At 31.4% G+C, this 16,324-nt stretch overlaps 1 long non-coding RNA gene across 2 annotated transcripts in view; it reads right to left on the reverse strand.

Moving 5' to 3' along the window:
* Nucleotides 1–604: 604 nt before the first annotated feature.
* Nucleotides 605–16,324, reverse strand: part of LOC132922958 (uncharacterized) — a 38,211-nt gene continuing 22,491 nt past the window's right edge. The window contains exons 2-5 of one of the 2 annotated variants that reach the window (XR_009661075.1): nucleotides 15,112–15,291; nucleotides 8,897–9,222; nucleotides 2,200–2,356; nucleotides 605–1,153 (exon numbers count right to left, since the gene is read on the reverse strand). This is a non-coding gene — a long non-coding RNA (uncharacterized LOC132922958). Of the gene's footprint in view, nucleotides 1,154–2,129; nucleotides 2,357–8,896; nucleotides 9,223–15,111; nucleotides 15,292–16,324 lie in introns of both variants that reach the window. The other variant, XR_009661074.1, reaches the window with a different exon arrangement.

Below are 16,324 nucleotides of genomic sequence, written 5' to 3' on the forward strand. Positions count from 1 at the left end.
TATATAACATTTATGAACATACATTTATTAAAATAGCTAGTATTAATTTAAAAAATATATATTATACACATGTCTTATAACATGATAAAAATTAGTTGTTCAGATTCACATACTAATGAAACACATTTGTGGCCAGGTGAGCATCGTCTAAAAAGTTCAAAAAAAAAAATTGCAACATTATTAAAAAAGTGAAACATTTTTTTTCTTAAATTATAAATAAATATATTATAAAGTTACAACATTATTAACATTAATGCCTATGCCAGTGTCTAGATATATAGTTTAGTTATACTCCTAAATCCTATATGCAGCAACCAGTACACTATTGTAAAATACAAACTAACTTATTTACCAAAATCTATTTTATTTTGTATTTATTAAAATAATATTTCAATTTTTATGATCTATAGGTTGGTTTGTCATATAATAAATATAAATATGTCATTTAATTAGAAACAATCCATTCATTCTTATGCTGTTTAGTTTCATATATAACATAGTATGCGAGATGGAGATGGTAAGAAGTGAATAATGTGATTGGACTGACAAACATAAAAGCTCTAAATAAATATTTGAAAATTAGGTAACATTTATTTAAATTACATAACAATATTCATACATAATAATACATATATTAATAATTCATATTTACATCTTTAGGTAATAAAAATTAAATAATTAGATAATTAACAATTTTTTTTTTTAACTTGGTTATTATATACGTAAATAATTTACAAATTGAACATCATAATGTTTATCAATGCACAACATTTATTAATGTCCACAAGGAATAAGTGCATGTGTCCTTGGGGCCATTTCAGTAGTGCAACTAGGATTTTTTCAAGGGGGATGTCCATCAGTAGCGTATACAGTAGTTCCCCAATAAATTTCCAAATTTGTAAGTATACTAGCTATGGACTTAAGTTATGGTTCAAAGGGGGTGTCCAGACACACAAAACATTCTCCCTTGGTTGCGCCATTGGGCCATTCTACAAACTATACAGATAGTGTCTTCATCTCTTTGAGGATACGGTACATGCAGATTTTGAAGAACTTACAAAAATACAATTTATTTCTAATCATCACTTACAACATTTTGCCAAATATCTATTTCTTCCATCCTCAGGAATGATGAAGTTTGTGTTATTATAATCTAATAATGAATAATATTCATAATTAACTTATTAGTAATTTAGGAATTAAAATTAGATATAAAGTAGATTGGAAATTTAAATTTAAATAAAGCAGCATGGTATCTTCAATAACTACATTTTGAATACTAAAAAACAAAATTATTTGTTTAAATATGAGTTACATATTTGGGAAGACCTAAAAATTACACAAGCCTAGTTCTCAATGGTATTAAATATATTATCTAGACTAGATTTTATAAATTGACTAGAATATTATAATTAAATGATAATATATTTTAAGAGGACGTTATACCCGCATGTACTGTCTCTGTCTTACTAATGTAGATCATAGCAAATTTGTGTTCAGCAAAACACATTTTGTGATGTTAGCTTTAATATTAGAGTAAATTTGCCTATTATCAAATTTAAAGGAGAGAAAGATGAGAATATTATCTAGAAAATGTCATGCTTTTATTGATATTATCATTTTAAAGTGAGTTATAGCTATGTAAAATATTATATAACTTTAAAAAAAATCATAACTTACTTTAAAATGATAATATCAATAAAATCATGACATTTTCTAGATAATTTTCTTACCTTTAAACTTGATAATAGGTAAATTTACTCTAATATTAAAGCTAACATCACAAAATGTGTTTTGCTGAACACAAATTTGCTATGATCTACATTAGTAAGACAAATACAACACATGCGGGTATAACATCCTCTTAAGGGTATTGTCGTATTGAATATAGATTGCTCCTGCCTTGGTCTAACATACGTAAAATACAGATATTTAGATGTATTCATTGCCAAACGTATCAATCAATCTAGATTCTAGAGAAATAAAAATTCGATAAACAAATTAGAATTTGTTAATAACCCTACATGTGATTGAACTCCTCACATTATAAATACAGAAATGTTGGCTTTGAATCTAATCACAATTATTTTTATTACTAATTAGATTTAAAATCTGTTGTTTAAACATACCTTTGAGCTTAATTTTTTAATTTAATTCTCTTTCCAAATAATGAGAACATAGGATAAAGAACTACTTAACTATAAAAAATCTTCAATTGCTTAAAGAGCTGTAGAATTTTTTATTCACACTGAATTTAAAATGTATTTAAATTTAGTAGATCTGGTTGTTTGTAAGCCTCTAGCCAGTTATCCAATGGTAGTACTAAGTTGTTTGATCACTATATTGTTCAGATGGTCTATATTAACAATACATTTTTATTAGTTATTTAACTTAAAATAAACATGATACTTTGAATAAAAAGTGATAAATAATAATACAATAGGTATAAATTATATACAGTGGTCGCCGCTTATTGTAATCATGGTTAATATTATCAATCGTTTATTCTTCTCTAAAATGTTAAGTACAGGCCGGATGTATACTTATATGTGTAAATAATGTCGGTTTTTATAATCAATACGCCGCGTAATATTATCAGTGTGAGGTCATAAAATCATCATGTACGAGAAATTTGTAGGAGAAAGAAGAAGAATATGAAGAAATAGACTTAGATTTTAAAAATTGGTTGAAAATGGTGAAAATATATCAATCACATCAAATTTTACCGAAGAAGATATTTTACATGCTTTATTACAAACATATAAACTTGAAGAAACAGTACGTGTTTGACATCCGACTGTGAAACACGTGTGTCGCCAGTGCGTTTTATCAACTCCCGATAAGCATTTAGTAGTTTCGCAACAATACGCCAATACAGGTAATATGGACATTATTAATTAATACCGTAGGACCTGTAATGCACTCTAAAAAGCAAACAGGCAAAATGCCTGACACCTCAACTTCTTCCAGAAAAACCATCACTAACCCTTCACCTCACACTATGAACAATCGTAGTCAGACCAATACTTCATTACAAAAACCTCAAATCCCTACGCCAATTAAATCACCTAAAATAAACTCACATTGCAAAATATCTACTCCGAGTCAAACGGTCGCTAATGACAAAGATAACACCCGTCTCGCTGCCAGCCATAAAACGTCCACCTCCTCTCCCCCTTCGCAACACTTAATCAACAACACAATTGCCGCCGCCGCACCCGTTACTGCGATAACCGACTCTTTCTCTACCTGTTCCAATGCTATCTCCACTACGTCTATAAACAACCAAGACGGACAATATATAAGTAATAACACGCACCAAAACCAAACAATCATTACGCCATCAAATACCACTTACAAAAATTTCGCCTCAATAACTGCTAATTGTATTACACCTAAAAGAGACCAAGCACTAGTATTCAATTCCATCGACGGGGTTCCTCAAAAAGATTATGTTTTAGCCATAGGACAAATTGTATCTCCAAAAAACATAATATTCGTATCAAGAATATCCAATAATCGTTTTTGCATATTCTTATCAAACAAAAGTACACTAGACGCATTAATGGAAAAAACTAAATCAATTACAATAAATAATTAAGAAATACAACTTCGTAGATTAATTAACCCAGCAAAGAGAATAATTATCTCTAACGTTTGTCCTTCTATATCAAACCAAGAAATACTTAATGTACTTAGAGGCATTAATATCACTCCCACATCTCAAATAAACTATTTAAAAGCCGGGTTAAATATCGAAGGATATGAACACATACTCAGCTTTAGAAGACAAATGTACATAAATCACGAAGATATACCTAAACTCCCTGGATCACTCATAATTAATTCAAATGGTTCCCTATTTCGAATATTCCTTACGGATGACTCAATAACCTGTTATACATGTAAATCTACTGGGCATACATCCAACACATGTAAAAAAAATTTTATAAACGATCTAAACTCCCTACCTCCACACAATCCCAACTACATACTTACACATGAAAACCCTCAAAAAGAAGTCACTATTAGTACAGAGAACACTAAATCATCTCAACACTTTGTAATACACGATACGACGGATAAAGAAGATACACATCACCCATCACTTCCAACAAATGTATCTACCCTCCTTAACATCATGGACTGGAATGTGGAAAACCAAGATGAAACCCCTTCAGCACCCCCTACGCACGATAAAACTGAACAAACCCTTATAGAACCATCGTCCTACAATCTGTCAAAAAGACCTTTATCCGACACGAACACGCCAAAATCTCCTAACTTACCAACAACATCTGACGATAAAATGCCTATCCCTCAACCTGACAAAAAAAAACCAAAAATTAAATCGAGATCCAACTCGCTCACATCCTTGGAGGATAACAAAATAGATTCCATGCTTAAGCCAGCTGTCGCCTTTTTCGCCAACACCGAGAACACTTCAATTACAATGGAACAATTTAAATTCTTTTTGGAAAACATTGGTAATAACAAAATAAACATTCACACATTATGTGAAGAGATTAACTCAAACGTTTCCAGCATGTTTGAATTACTGGAAAATATACGCCCCTTAATCACCGAGCGTCCAATGAAAACCAAACTATCAAAAACATCAAACCTACTTTTCAAATTCCTTCCTCTACCATAAACCCTCACAAATTAACCTGTAAATAAATCTCTCACAAACAATATCACCTCTAATATAATGAACGTACAAAATATAAATATAATTCAATGGAACCTTAACGGATTCTGGAAAAAGCGCAGTGAACTTGAACTTATCATACGGGATTTTATGCCCAACATATTGAGTCTCCAAGAAACAAACTTCAAAGGAAATCAAACTCCTCTCTTCAAAAATTTTCGTTGTTATAATAAAAATAGGGATGACTGTCGTCGTGCTTCTGGTGGGGTAGCTATACTCATTGAAACTTCTATCCCTAGTGAAGAAGTCCCGATAGTAACCAATTTGGAAGCAGTAGCTGCCTCATTCTTAACACATAATACAATTACCATATGCAATATTTATATACCTAATCACACAGATTTAATTCTCGAAGAAATAGACAATATTATTAAGCAACTTCCCACCCCATTTATTTTAACTGGCGACCTTAATTGCCACAGCGAGCTCTGGGGCTCGGAAAAAACGGACGACAGAGGAAAAATCATAGAAAAAATATTAGATGACGACAGATTAGTTATTCTCAACAATGGAGATCCTACCAGATTCAACCCAGCAAATGGTCTTTTCTCATCTATTGATCTAACATTCTCTAACCCATCGTTAGCTCAGCAACTCGATTGGCAAGTGCTTCCTCACTTATTTAGCAGCGACCACATCCCCATACTAATTAAGATTTATGACCCTATTAAAAAAACGTTAAACCGTGAAAACGATTCAGTCAACTTGTGGAACCTAAAAAATCCCAACTGGCCCTTATTTTCATCTTTAATTGAAGAGGATACAAACATGCTGGATTTTAATAATGATAATGCTACACAAATGGTTACTCTGACAACAGACATTATAATCTCAGCCGCCAAAAAATCAATCGGAGAATGTACATTAAACCTCCAAAAACACCGTGTCCCATGGTGGAATAAAGATATAAGTGAATTGGTAAACAAAAAAAAGAAAGCCTTAAAAAAATTTCAGACAACCAAAGATCCCTCAGACTTTATAACTCTCAAAAAGCTAAGAGCTCAAACCAGGTTTCTAGTTAACAAACATAAAAGACTCTCATGGAAATTGTTTGTCTCCGAAATAAATACACATTCTGACCCTAAAAAAACGTGGAACAAAATACATTCCTTAAAAGGCATCAGCAGAGATAAAAATATATATCTAGTAGAAAATAACAAACTTATCACAGACGCCCAAGCCGTTGCAGATAAATTAGCCATTTCTTTTTTTGACAATAGTAGTGATGAAAATTATGACTTAGAGTTCCTCAGAAAAAATAAAGAAGAAAAAAATAGTCCAGACACAACGTACATATGTCAGAACAATAATAGCGATCAAACACTCATCAACTCAGCAATAACGACCTCTGAATTCGAAATAGCACTTCAGAAATGTAACAGCAAAAGTCCTGGACCCGATGGTATACCATTCTCCTTTATTCATAACTTACCTAAGAATGCAAAAACATACCTACTTCAAATATTTAATTTAATATGGAGCTCCGGCATCATTCCCTCTAATTGGAAGCACAGCTTCATTATACCCATCCCTAAAGAAGGAAAAGATAAATTTAGTACATCTGGATACCGCCCTATTTCACTTCTTAACACAATGTCCAAACTTATGGAAAAAATAATTAATTTAAGACTTGTGTGGTTCATTGAAAAAATAAATTACTTAAGCCCAGACCAAAACGGTTTCAGGCATCATCGCGGCCACACCTCTCATTAATGAAAATCCAATCTGAGATTGAAAATACCTTTCAGAATAATCAAACTTTGGGAATGGTATGCCTTGATATAGCCAAGGCATATGATACTGCCTGGCGACCACACATTATCACGTACCTCAAAGAAATATTATCTATGGGAAACATGCTTAATTTTATAAAAAATTTCCTGTCTGATAGAACATTTCATGTCAAAGTCAATCAGCGGTTATCATCAAACTATTACCAACAAAATGGTGTGCCACAGGGGTCAACATTATCCGTCACACTTTTTCTCATTTCTATAAACAATATAACTAAATCAATAACCAACCCCGTTAAATGCGCACTATATGCCGACGATTTTAATATCTTGTGTAGAAGCTCAGAACTTTGTACCGTTCAGTCAAATTTACAAAGAACACTTTATAACCTCCACGAATGGTCTCTCACAACTGGATTCAAATTTTCGGCAAGCAAATCTCAATGCATAGTATTCACAAGAAAAAGGAAACAAAACAAATTAAAACTTAATATGAATAATAATCTAATTCCCAATAATAACACAGCTAAAGTACTAGGAATTACATTTGACTCGAAAAATAACTGGATTCCTCATATAAAAAAATTAAAAAAAGCCTGCTCATCAAGAATAAACATATTGAAAATGTTAGCCCACACAAGCTGGGGAGCATCGTTTTCGACTCTATCTATTATACATAAATCTCTTATATTATCTAAACTCGAATATAATGCTTTCCTTCTTATTAATGCTAATAAAAATGCTCTAAAAATGTTAGACACGATCAATAACGCCGGAGCAAGACTTGCAACTGGAGCGTTTCGGTCCAGCCCTATTGATAGTCTACTCAACATAGCCAACATAATGCCTCTCGATATAAAACGTCAAGAAATTGCAATGATTTTCGCTACCTAACTTGCCAGAGACAGAATGATATCTTCCCTTAACTCTTACCCTTCCTTACTAGCAATCGTTGAAAAAAATAATATCAATCTAAAAAATATTTTAACATCTCAACTCCCTGTCATCCCTCCTTGGACATCATTTCCGAATATTATTGATACCAGTCTTGCTGAACTTCCTAAAAACTCAACCAGCTCACAGGTATACATCCAAAACTTTAAGAGCACAATATCGCAATATTCCAACTATACTGAAATCTACACTGACGCCTCAAAATCGGAAAACAATGTGGGAATCGCCATTATTCACAAAGATGAGGTAATAACATACAAACTTCCAACAGAATGCTCCATATACTCAGCTGAAGCAATTGCCATTCTAAAAGCATTTGAGTACGCACTCGGAAAACAAAATCAAAATTTTATTATTTTAAGTGATTCCTTAAGTGCAATTTCTAGCATAGCAAACACACATAAGCCTAATGACATTGCAAAGAAAATCCACCTCCTCATTTCCTCCCATCTCTCCAAAGGGAACGCGGTCAAAATAATGTGGATACCTGGCCATTCTTCAATTGAAGGTAATGAAAAAGCAGATATACAAGCCAAGCATACAGCCTCCTCAACTTCCCTTGATATCACTCCTCTCACTGCTTCTCAAGATACCATAAGAACAATAAAACATATATCAATACAAGCTTGGCAAAATACATGGGCAAAACAAAAAACTAAACTTAATGAAATTAAACCAACTATTCTCCACTGGCCTAACAATCATAGCGACAGGAAAAAGGAGATCATCATCAACAGGCTAAGAATAGGTCACACCAGAATAACCCATGGCTATCTAATGTCCCGAGATGAGCCTCCCTCGTGTACGACATGTGGGGTCGCACTAACAATAAAACACATTCTCACGGAATGTTTTGCATACCTTGACGCAAGGAACCACAATCATCTATCCAGCGATTTATACGATATACTTGGACCAGTCTTGCCATCGCCTGACATATTCATGTTCCTCCAGGAGACAGGATTGGACAAACTTATTTAACCATCTGAATACACAACCTTATAATTATTATGCTCATATAACATAGTCTACACATTTGTTGTTATCAAACCTTTATGTTTATATGTTTATTGAAAATCTATTTGTAAAAAAAAAAAAATGTATATTATCCCAATGGCCAAGTTGCCGAGGGTTATTTCTTTAATAAAAAAAAAAAAAAAAAAAAACTTGAAGAAATTAAGCTTTAGCCACAAATGTATACCTACTAAAAAACCTACAAGTACTTTTGAAATGAGAGAGGTCCTACGAGTAGGACATTTATAAATAACAATTGTTGTTAATAACTATGTGTGTATTAAATTTGATACATTATGTAATTTTTTTTTTATTTAAAGTATGTTTTATTTTTTTTCAACTTTTGTTTAGTGTTATCAATCGGATTATATTATCAATTCTGTCCCTTACCAAAGAGATTACACTGTAATACAATAGAATGTAATTTATGTTTAAAATAATCACTTATTATTACATATAATTACAAGCAATTTGTATTATTTACTTAAAAATGTCCCAAGGTTTGAATGTTGTACCAGAAAAGTTTGTTTAAGTGATGAATGAAAACTTTTGACATTATTTGTACGGTGTGATTGTCCATGAACTGAAAAGGATTCTGCTCCCATTCTTATAATCCAAAAACTATTTAAATTTAAAGAAAATACTAAAATTAATATATTTTGATTTTTATTAATTATATTTAACCTAAAACAGTATGTACAAAATCTTGCCAGTTGAACATTATTAGTTAGCTTGACCATATCTTTTACATCTGCAAAACCCCTTTCAATTTTGGTGACCTGGTTGATAATGCTAATGCTGCAATCCTTCCTAAAATTGTTTTAAAAACGTTATTTTTTTTCATTTAAGTTAATTTTTGAATTACATTTTAATTGCATCATTATCATCATATTTTTATACCGATTTATATAATTTTTAAGTAATAACAGTGCCGCAACATCCGCAATGCCCCGGGAACGGCCTCCATTCCTATTTTGTGGTCCCTATTTATAATTTTCACAATTTTTAATTTTTATAAACCCAATACCTACTGTATTGTGAGAATTTGTGACAATTGTGTATACTGTGTAAGATAAAATTTATTTTAAAAATGTTTGTACTATAACAGTAATTATTAAAATATTGTAGTCCGGCATTGATTTATTATTATTAGGGCAGTGAAGTTGTTGCATTTGCATGTTTTTTTTAAATGGTTATATTTATTGCTGAGTGAGCTTAAAATATGTTTCATTAAACTCTTAATTTAAACCAAAAAAAATTATATTGCAATAAATGCAATTTTGGTGATTTTTTTAATTTTACTGCAATTTTAACTATTTTTGATAATTTTCGTTTACATTTAAGATTATATAACTTAAAAGTAACTAAACGTAGCAGTGAACAAATTTCTATATTTGTTGTAATACCTACTTATTATTTCTATAGAGCGATTATCGCATTTTGGTCGTTAAGATAAAAACTTGTCCCTCAATAACATATATTATCGTCTATTTATTTTATTATCGTCAAAAATCATCCGCACGTTTTTGTGGCACGTACTGTAGTCGTTCGTTATACTTGTGTCGCGTCTATTTCGTCCGTTAAAATGCCAAAAGTCAAACCGATTAAATCAGCCATTTTAAAAAATTACGTATCAGAATTTGGTGACGCTATATTTTCTTCTGATGGCAGTATTCTCTTTTGTAAAATGTGTGAAGTGCAAGTATGTGCCGATAGACGATATATTGTGACACAACATCTAAAAACAGATAAACATTCTAGGGCAGTAAATAAGAAAAACAATACAAAGTCACAAGTTCAACAATTAGTAACAAATACAAAAAAGTCAAATTTTTCGTTTGATATGTGTAAAGCATTGATGTCAAGTAATATTCCGTTACATAAAATTAGTAACATACATTTCCGGTCATTTTTGGAAAAATACACTGGAAAAGAAATTCCAACAGTTACTACTTTACGCAAAACATATGTAAATGATTGCTACGATGATACTATGAAAATTATCAGAAATTATGTAACTGGTAAAAAAATATGGGTATCTATAGATGAAACAACAGATACAAGTGGACGTTTCATAGCTAACGTTGTAATCGGAACCTTGGAATTTGATCAACCTGGTAAGATATTTTTACTCACTACGGTTATTCTTGAAAAAGCTAACCATTCTACAATAGCCAAACTTTTTGACAAGTCCATGTTTATATTATGGCCCAATGGAATACGTCACGATGACGTTTTGTTATTTTTATCTGACGCGGCCCCTTATATGGTCAAAGCAGCTTCTACAATTAAAGTTTTATATTCTAAAATAGTGCACATAACTTGCCTGGCTCACGGTATACATAGAGTCGCTGAAACCATAAGAAGTAATTTTCCAAAAATTGATAAGCTTATCGCCAAAGTAAAACAAATATTTTTAAAGGCTCCTAACCGTATTTTATTGTTTAAAGAAGAAGCTCCAGGTATTAATTTACCTCCTCAGCCCATTATAACCCGATGGGGGACATGGATAAATGCCGCGTCCTACTATTGTGAACATTTTGTAGAAGTAAAAAAAGTAATACAATTATTAAATTCAAATGATGCTATTTCTATTGAACACGCTCAACATCTTTTGTCGGATAGTTCTATGGAAACCAACTTGGCATTCATTCATTCCAATTATGGTTTCATACCAGCAGAAATCACTAAACACGAAACCCAACATGTTCCATTAATCGAAGCTTTATCTATAGTTAAAAACGTTGAAACTAAAATAGAAAAAATTACGGGACAAAATGGAATATTAATAAACCAGAAATTCAAAACTATTTTACAAAAAAATGAAGGATATCAAATAATTTTTCGTATATCAAAAATTCTAAGTGGAGAAATACAGTCAATGGAGGGCTTGCCAGAAGACTTGACCAACAACGATTTAATCTATTTCAAGTACGCGCCAATAACAACTACTGACGTAGAAAGAAGTTTCTCCCGATACAAAAATTTGTTGCTGGAATTTTGTTGGAATTTTAACGAGAATCCCGCTATTTACGTCACCACAACGGCCTATCTAGCGATTTGTTTGTTTTGACTGTGACGCCAGTATGCCACGCGCTGATAATCCTATATAAAAATTATTAATATTGTGTATAAATGAATAATATTACGACTGCAAGACAAGTGTGGCTAGCGTTGTAGGAACACTCGGAATAATATTAAACAAAATCATCGCGTTCTTCATTTGGCATTTGCGTACAGCGAGCAGTGCGAGGTGCGACTGTGCGAGTACCGATGTAACTTATTAGTTATTAGTTATTTACTTAGTGGCTAGTTTGACTTCTGTTCTTCATTATTATTGTATGTTGTACACTTGTACATTAATAATGGAATCTTCTCAACAACCGTTGAAAAAAATTAGATTGTCCGGTGGAGCAAGAAAAATATTGAAACAGAAAGAAAAATCTATTAAAGGGAATAGAAGTATTTTGTCATTTATTCAATCTCCAGTTTCTGAAACTGTTACTTCAAACTCGAAATCTGTAGAATTAGAAGATAGTTCATCTCAAATTGAGTCAACGTCAACCCAAGGTAATTATATGGTTGTATAATAAACTATAATTAATATAGAAATTGATAGGTTAGTAAGAAATACATAATCATTTTGTATACATTTTTAATAATTTCATTTTATTAGTTTATTACCTACCTTTTACTATTAAATAATTAATAAATAGTAGGTGCCTATACCTACTGACTATACTTAACTATAACAATATTTATTTTTCTAGTACTTTTTTTTTATTAAACTATGTGTTAGTTGATGGTCACCATGTGATACTTATTGCTAATTAAAAATTCAACTATTATAGCTTGTGAAACTATTTCTGAAAATCAAACTGTTACTTCAATTACAAATGTATTAGAACTGTGCAATGAAGAAGATCCACCTTTAAATAAGCTAACACAAGGTATTTATGATTGTTTTGGAAAGAACAATTTTACATCAGTAAAAAATATTGTAGAAAAACATATAATATGAAAATGATAGAAAATGTTGATAATTTATTTGAGGCTTAAATAGAATATGATCAATAAATTAATAATTTTTTAGGATTAGATTTTTCAACTGAATATCCTACTGACCGTGGACATTTTAAAGATATTATAAGCAGTGATATGAAATACAGTATAATGAGTTATGGTCCATGTAGACCTATTATTAACTTTCCTTACTCACCAGATAGTAGTGGAGTTTTAAGAAAATTTTCAGCCAGTTATTACAATATGACAACAAAATCAGGTTTACAAATTCCTCGATTATGGCTTTGTTATTCTATTTTATTAAACCGTGTGTATTGTGGGACGTGTTGGTTGTTTGCAAACAGAAGCCAAAAATAATTTAAAAACAATTGGATTGTAGGGATAAATGACTGGCATCACATGAATGACAAAATTAATGATCATGAAAAATCCCAAACACATATTTATGCCAGTAGTGTTCGACTTCATTGGTCAGAGAATAAAACTATAAATAGACATACAGAAGAACAAATTTCTAAAGAAGCAGATTTTTGGAAAAATGTACTAACCCGAATAATCAAAATAATTTTGTACTTGACTGAAGGTAATACAGCACTCAGGGGAAACGAAGGTAGTGGAAAAAGTAAATCCAATAGTGAAGGTAATTTTATAAGAACTGTCAAACTGATATCAGAATTTGATCCAATTTTATATGAATTGTTAAATAATGAGTCTAAAAACAAAATATTTAAGTTGGAAAATTCAAAACGAAATTATAGATTTATTAGCTGTTGAACTTCGTCGTTTATTATGTAAAGAAATTAAAGATTCAAAATTGTTTTCTATTATAATGGATTCTACTTTAGACATTACAAAAAAAGATCAATTAAGTGTTGTATTACGTTATGTTGTGATTGATTACCATAAAAAATCTATTGAAATAAAAGAATCTTTTTTAGGTTTTTTTGAATTAAAAAACATGGTGCTGCTGACTATGAAAATCTGTTGTATAGTATTTTGGAATCTTATGATCTAAACGTGAAAAACTGTCGTGGACAAGGATACGATGGTGCATCTGTTATGAGTGGCAGTAATAGTGGAGTCCAAAAACGTATCATGTCAGTGGCACCAAATGCACCATTTGTTCATTGCTGCGCACATAATTTGAATTTGGTTATTTCTGATGCAGCCAAAAGCACTCAAGTAGCAAATAATTTCTTTGCCACTGTTCAAGCTATTTTTAACTTTTTTAGTTCTAGCGCTCCTCAGTGGGCCACGTTAGCTTTCAGTGAAGATTTTGCTCGCAAAATTAGAAAGAAAGTATTGAAAAAAATATGTCCAACTCGATGGGAAGCCAGACACGAATCAGTCTCAGCCCTTAAACAACGATATATTGATGTACTTAAGTCATTGATTAACATAAGTTTAATCAGTAAGAAGTCTGACGAACGAAGTGAAGCTCAATCTTTACAAAAAAAAATGGAATCTTTTTAATTTGTGTTGATGTTGAGTGTTTGGGAAAACATATTACGACCACTTCATGGTGTTTCAAAAATGTTACAACAACAAAATATGAATCTACAAAATGCACGAGACAGATTAAAAGATGTTTATTATTTAATAAATGAATTAAGAAATAATTACGAAGATATAGTAAATAATGCCAAGTCATTGTGTTTGAGATGGAGCTTACCTGTTACATATACTGAACCTCGTCAGATTTATGCAAAAAAACATTTTGATGAAGTCGATGGAGATAGGCGGTTAACTATAACAACAGAAAACTTTAAAATTAAAGTATTTTATCCTATTATAGATACTGTTTTAATGCAACTTAATATTCGTTTTAAAGCGATGGACAATGTATGTACTACATTTGATTTTCTTAATCCAAATAATCTCATATGTTTAAGAGAAGATAATATTGTAAAGGAGTCATATGATTTTATTCAAACGTATAAAGATGACATTAGTTCTGATTTTACTGGTCAGATTTTATCATTAAAAGAATTAATAAAAAATAAAAATTTAACAACTATAAATGAAATGGCCAATTTTATACTTACCAATGATATAGCAACAAGTTACTCGGAAATTTTAGTAACTTGTACAACATTTTTAACTCTGCCAGTTACAGTAGCAACGGCTGAAAGGTCATTCTCAAAATTAAAAATTATAAAAAATTATTTAAGAAATTCTTGTAGCCAAAATCGATTTTCAAACATTGTTATACTCAATATAGAACAAAAGCGGACTTCAGAATTAAAAACAGACAAATTAATTAAAGATTTCTCTAATTTGAAAGCAAGAAAGATGAAATTTGTTTAAAATATTAACATCATATTATTCTTATAAAATGTATTACTTTATTCTATTATAATGAACTTATTCTTTCATGTGTTTTTATTTATAATAAATTAATATAATAGATATTAAAAAGTGTTGTTCTTTACTAAAATTCATGTTTTACAGGTATGAAATACTTTTTAATAAAGGTTATGTTTGTTTGTTGAATTTTACCTAACTGACCCCAATAAATTTGTAGACTAATTTAAACCCTGGTGCAGTAATGCTAGATAGTGGCCCCTAAATAATCTTTTGCCCTAGGGCTCGAAAATTCTAGTTGCGGCACTGAGTAATAATATTTGATTTAACAGTGAGCAAGTGAGCTACTTCCATAAGTTTTAAATTACAAACCTGTATGTAATGAAACCAACATGATGATATGGTTGCTTCGAATTATGTCAATAAAAATGCATATAGAAGTTCAACTTCTAAATCAACTTGGTTTTACATTTGGACATTTTGCTTTAAATCGCTCCAACACCTATATATAAAGCTTCGGTTTTAGCTTCAATCAATACAAAGCTAACAGAACTGGAAAAAATCGAAGTATATTTATAATTATTTATTTAATTATTGAAAAAATACAATTTTTTTACGTATTTTTGTAGTATCAGATGTATAATAAAAAATTACTTTCAATGTGGCACAAACTTTAAATGTTCCATTTGCGTGACATTCCGTACCTATGGCCTATGATTGTTTTCTCTAAGACTTGCGCTTCTTCATCGTTTTTTCAGCTTCGTTTTCTCATCGGACCATAACCCCCAACTATTAAAATTATTATCTACCATCTCAACTATCACAATGTAGACCTCTAGTGCTAGAAATCGAAGTAACTGGGGAAAGTTTCAAATCGAATTAACACCTCGTGTAATTAGAACAAGCGCATCTCTAGAATCTAGGACATAAATAAAAACATAACGCAACTAACTAAGACCATCCGATCAGAGTGCCTAAAGTGTTCCTACACAGTAAACCAACCAGAGCCTCTGAAATCGATACCGGACGATATTCGACTCGAGATTGACACCAAACGATTATTATGTTAAAACTGGCAACGTACACGTGACCCAAAGGTAAAAACACTTTACAATGCACAGGTGTCCTACGTAAAAGATATAATTTCACGACATAGAACATCAGAATGGCATGCTTTCACCTCCACAATAAACTTCAAAAATAAATCTATATATAAACTAAACCGCCGTCTTCTCCATAAACCTCCACCTTGTCAACCACTAAAATCGCCAGAGGGAACCAAAATCTACGATCCAATCTCGAAGGCTGAGCTATTCGCAGATACTATGTCAGATCAATTTCAAAACAACCCGGGTCCGACACTACCCGAAGTTGAAAACTCCATTCAACAACTTCGTAACATACAATTACCCCCATCAACAACCCATGTATCACCAAACGAGGTATGGAGTATTGTCAAACCCAAAAATACCATTTAAAATCTCAAACTTCCATGTATATCGTTACGACCCCGTCAACTACTACTAAGACAACCGCCGAACGGTGGTACCGCAGTACTTGTCCGCCGTGGAATAGTCTACCAACA

Source organism: Rhopalosiphum padi, chromosome 2 (assembly GCF_020882245.1).
Source record: "Rhopalosiphum padi isolate XX-2018 chromosome 2, ASM2088224v1, whole genome shotgun sequence".
In the NCBI taxonomy this organism is placed as follows: Eukaryota; Metazoa; Arthropoda; class Insecta; order Hemiptera; family Aphididae; genus Rhopalosiphum; species Rhopalosiphum padi.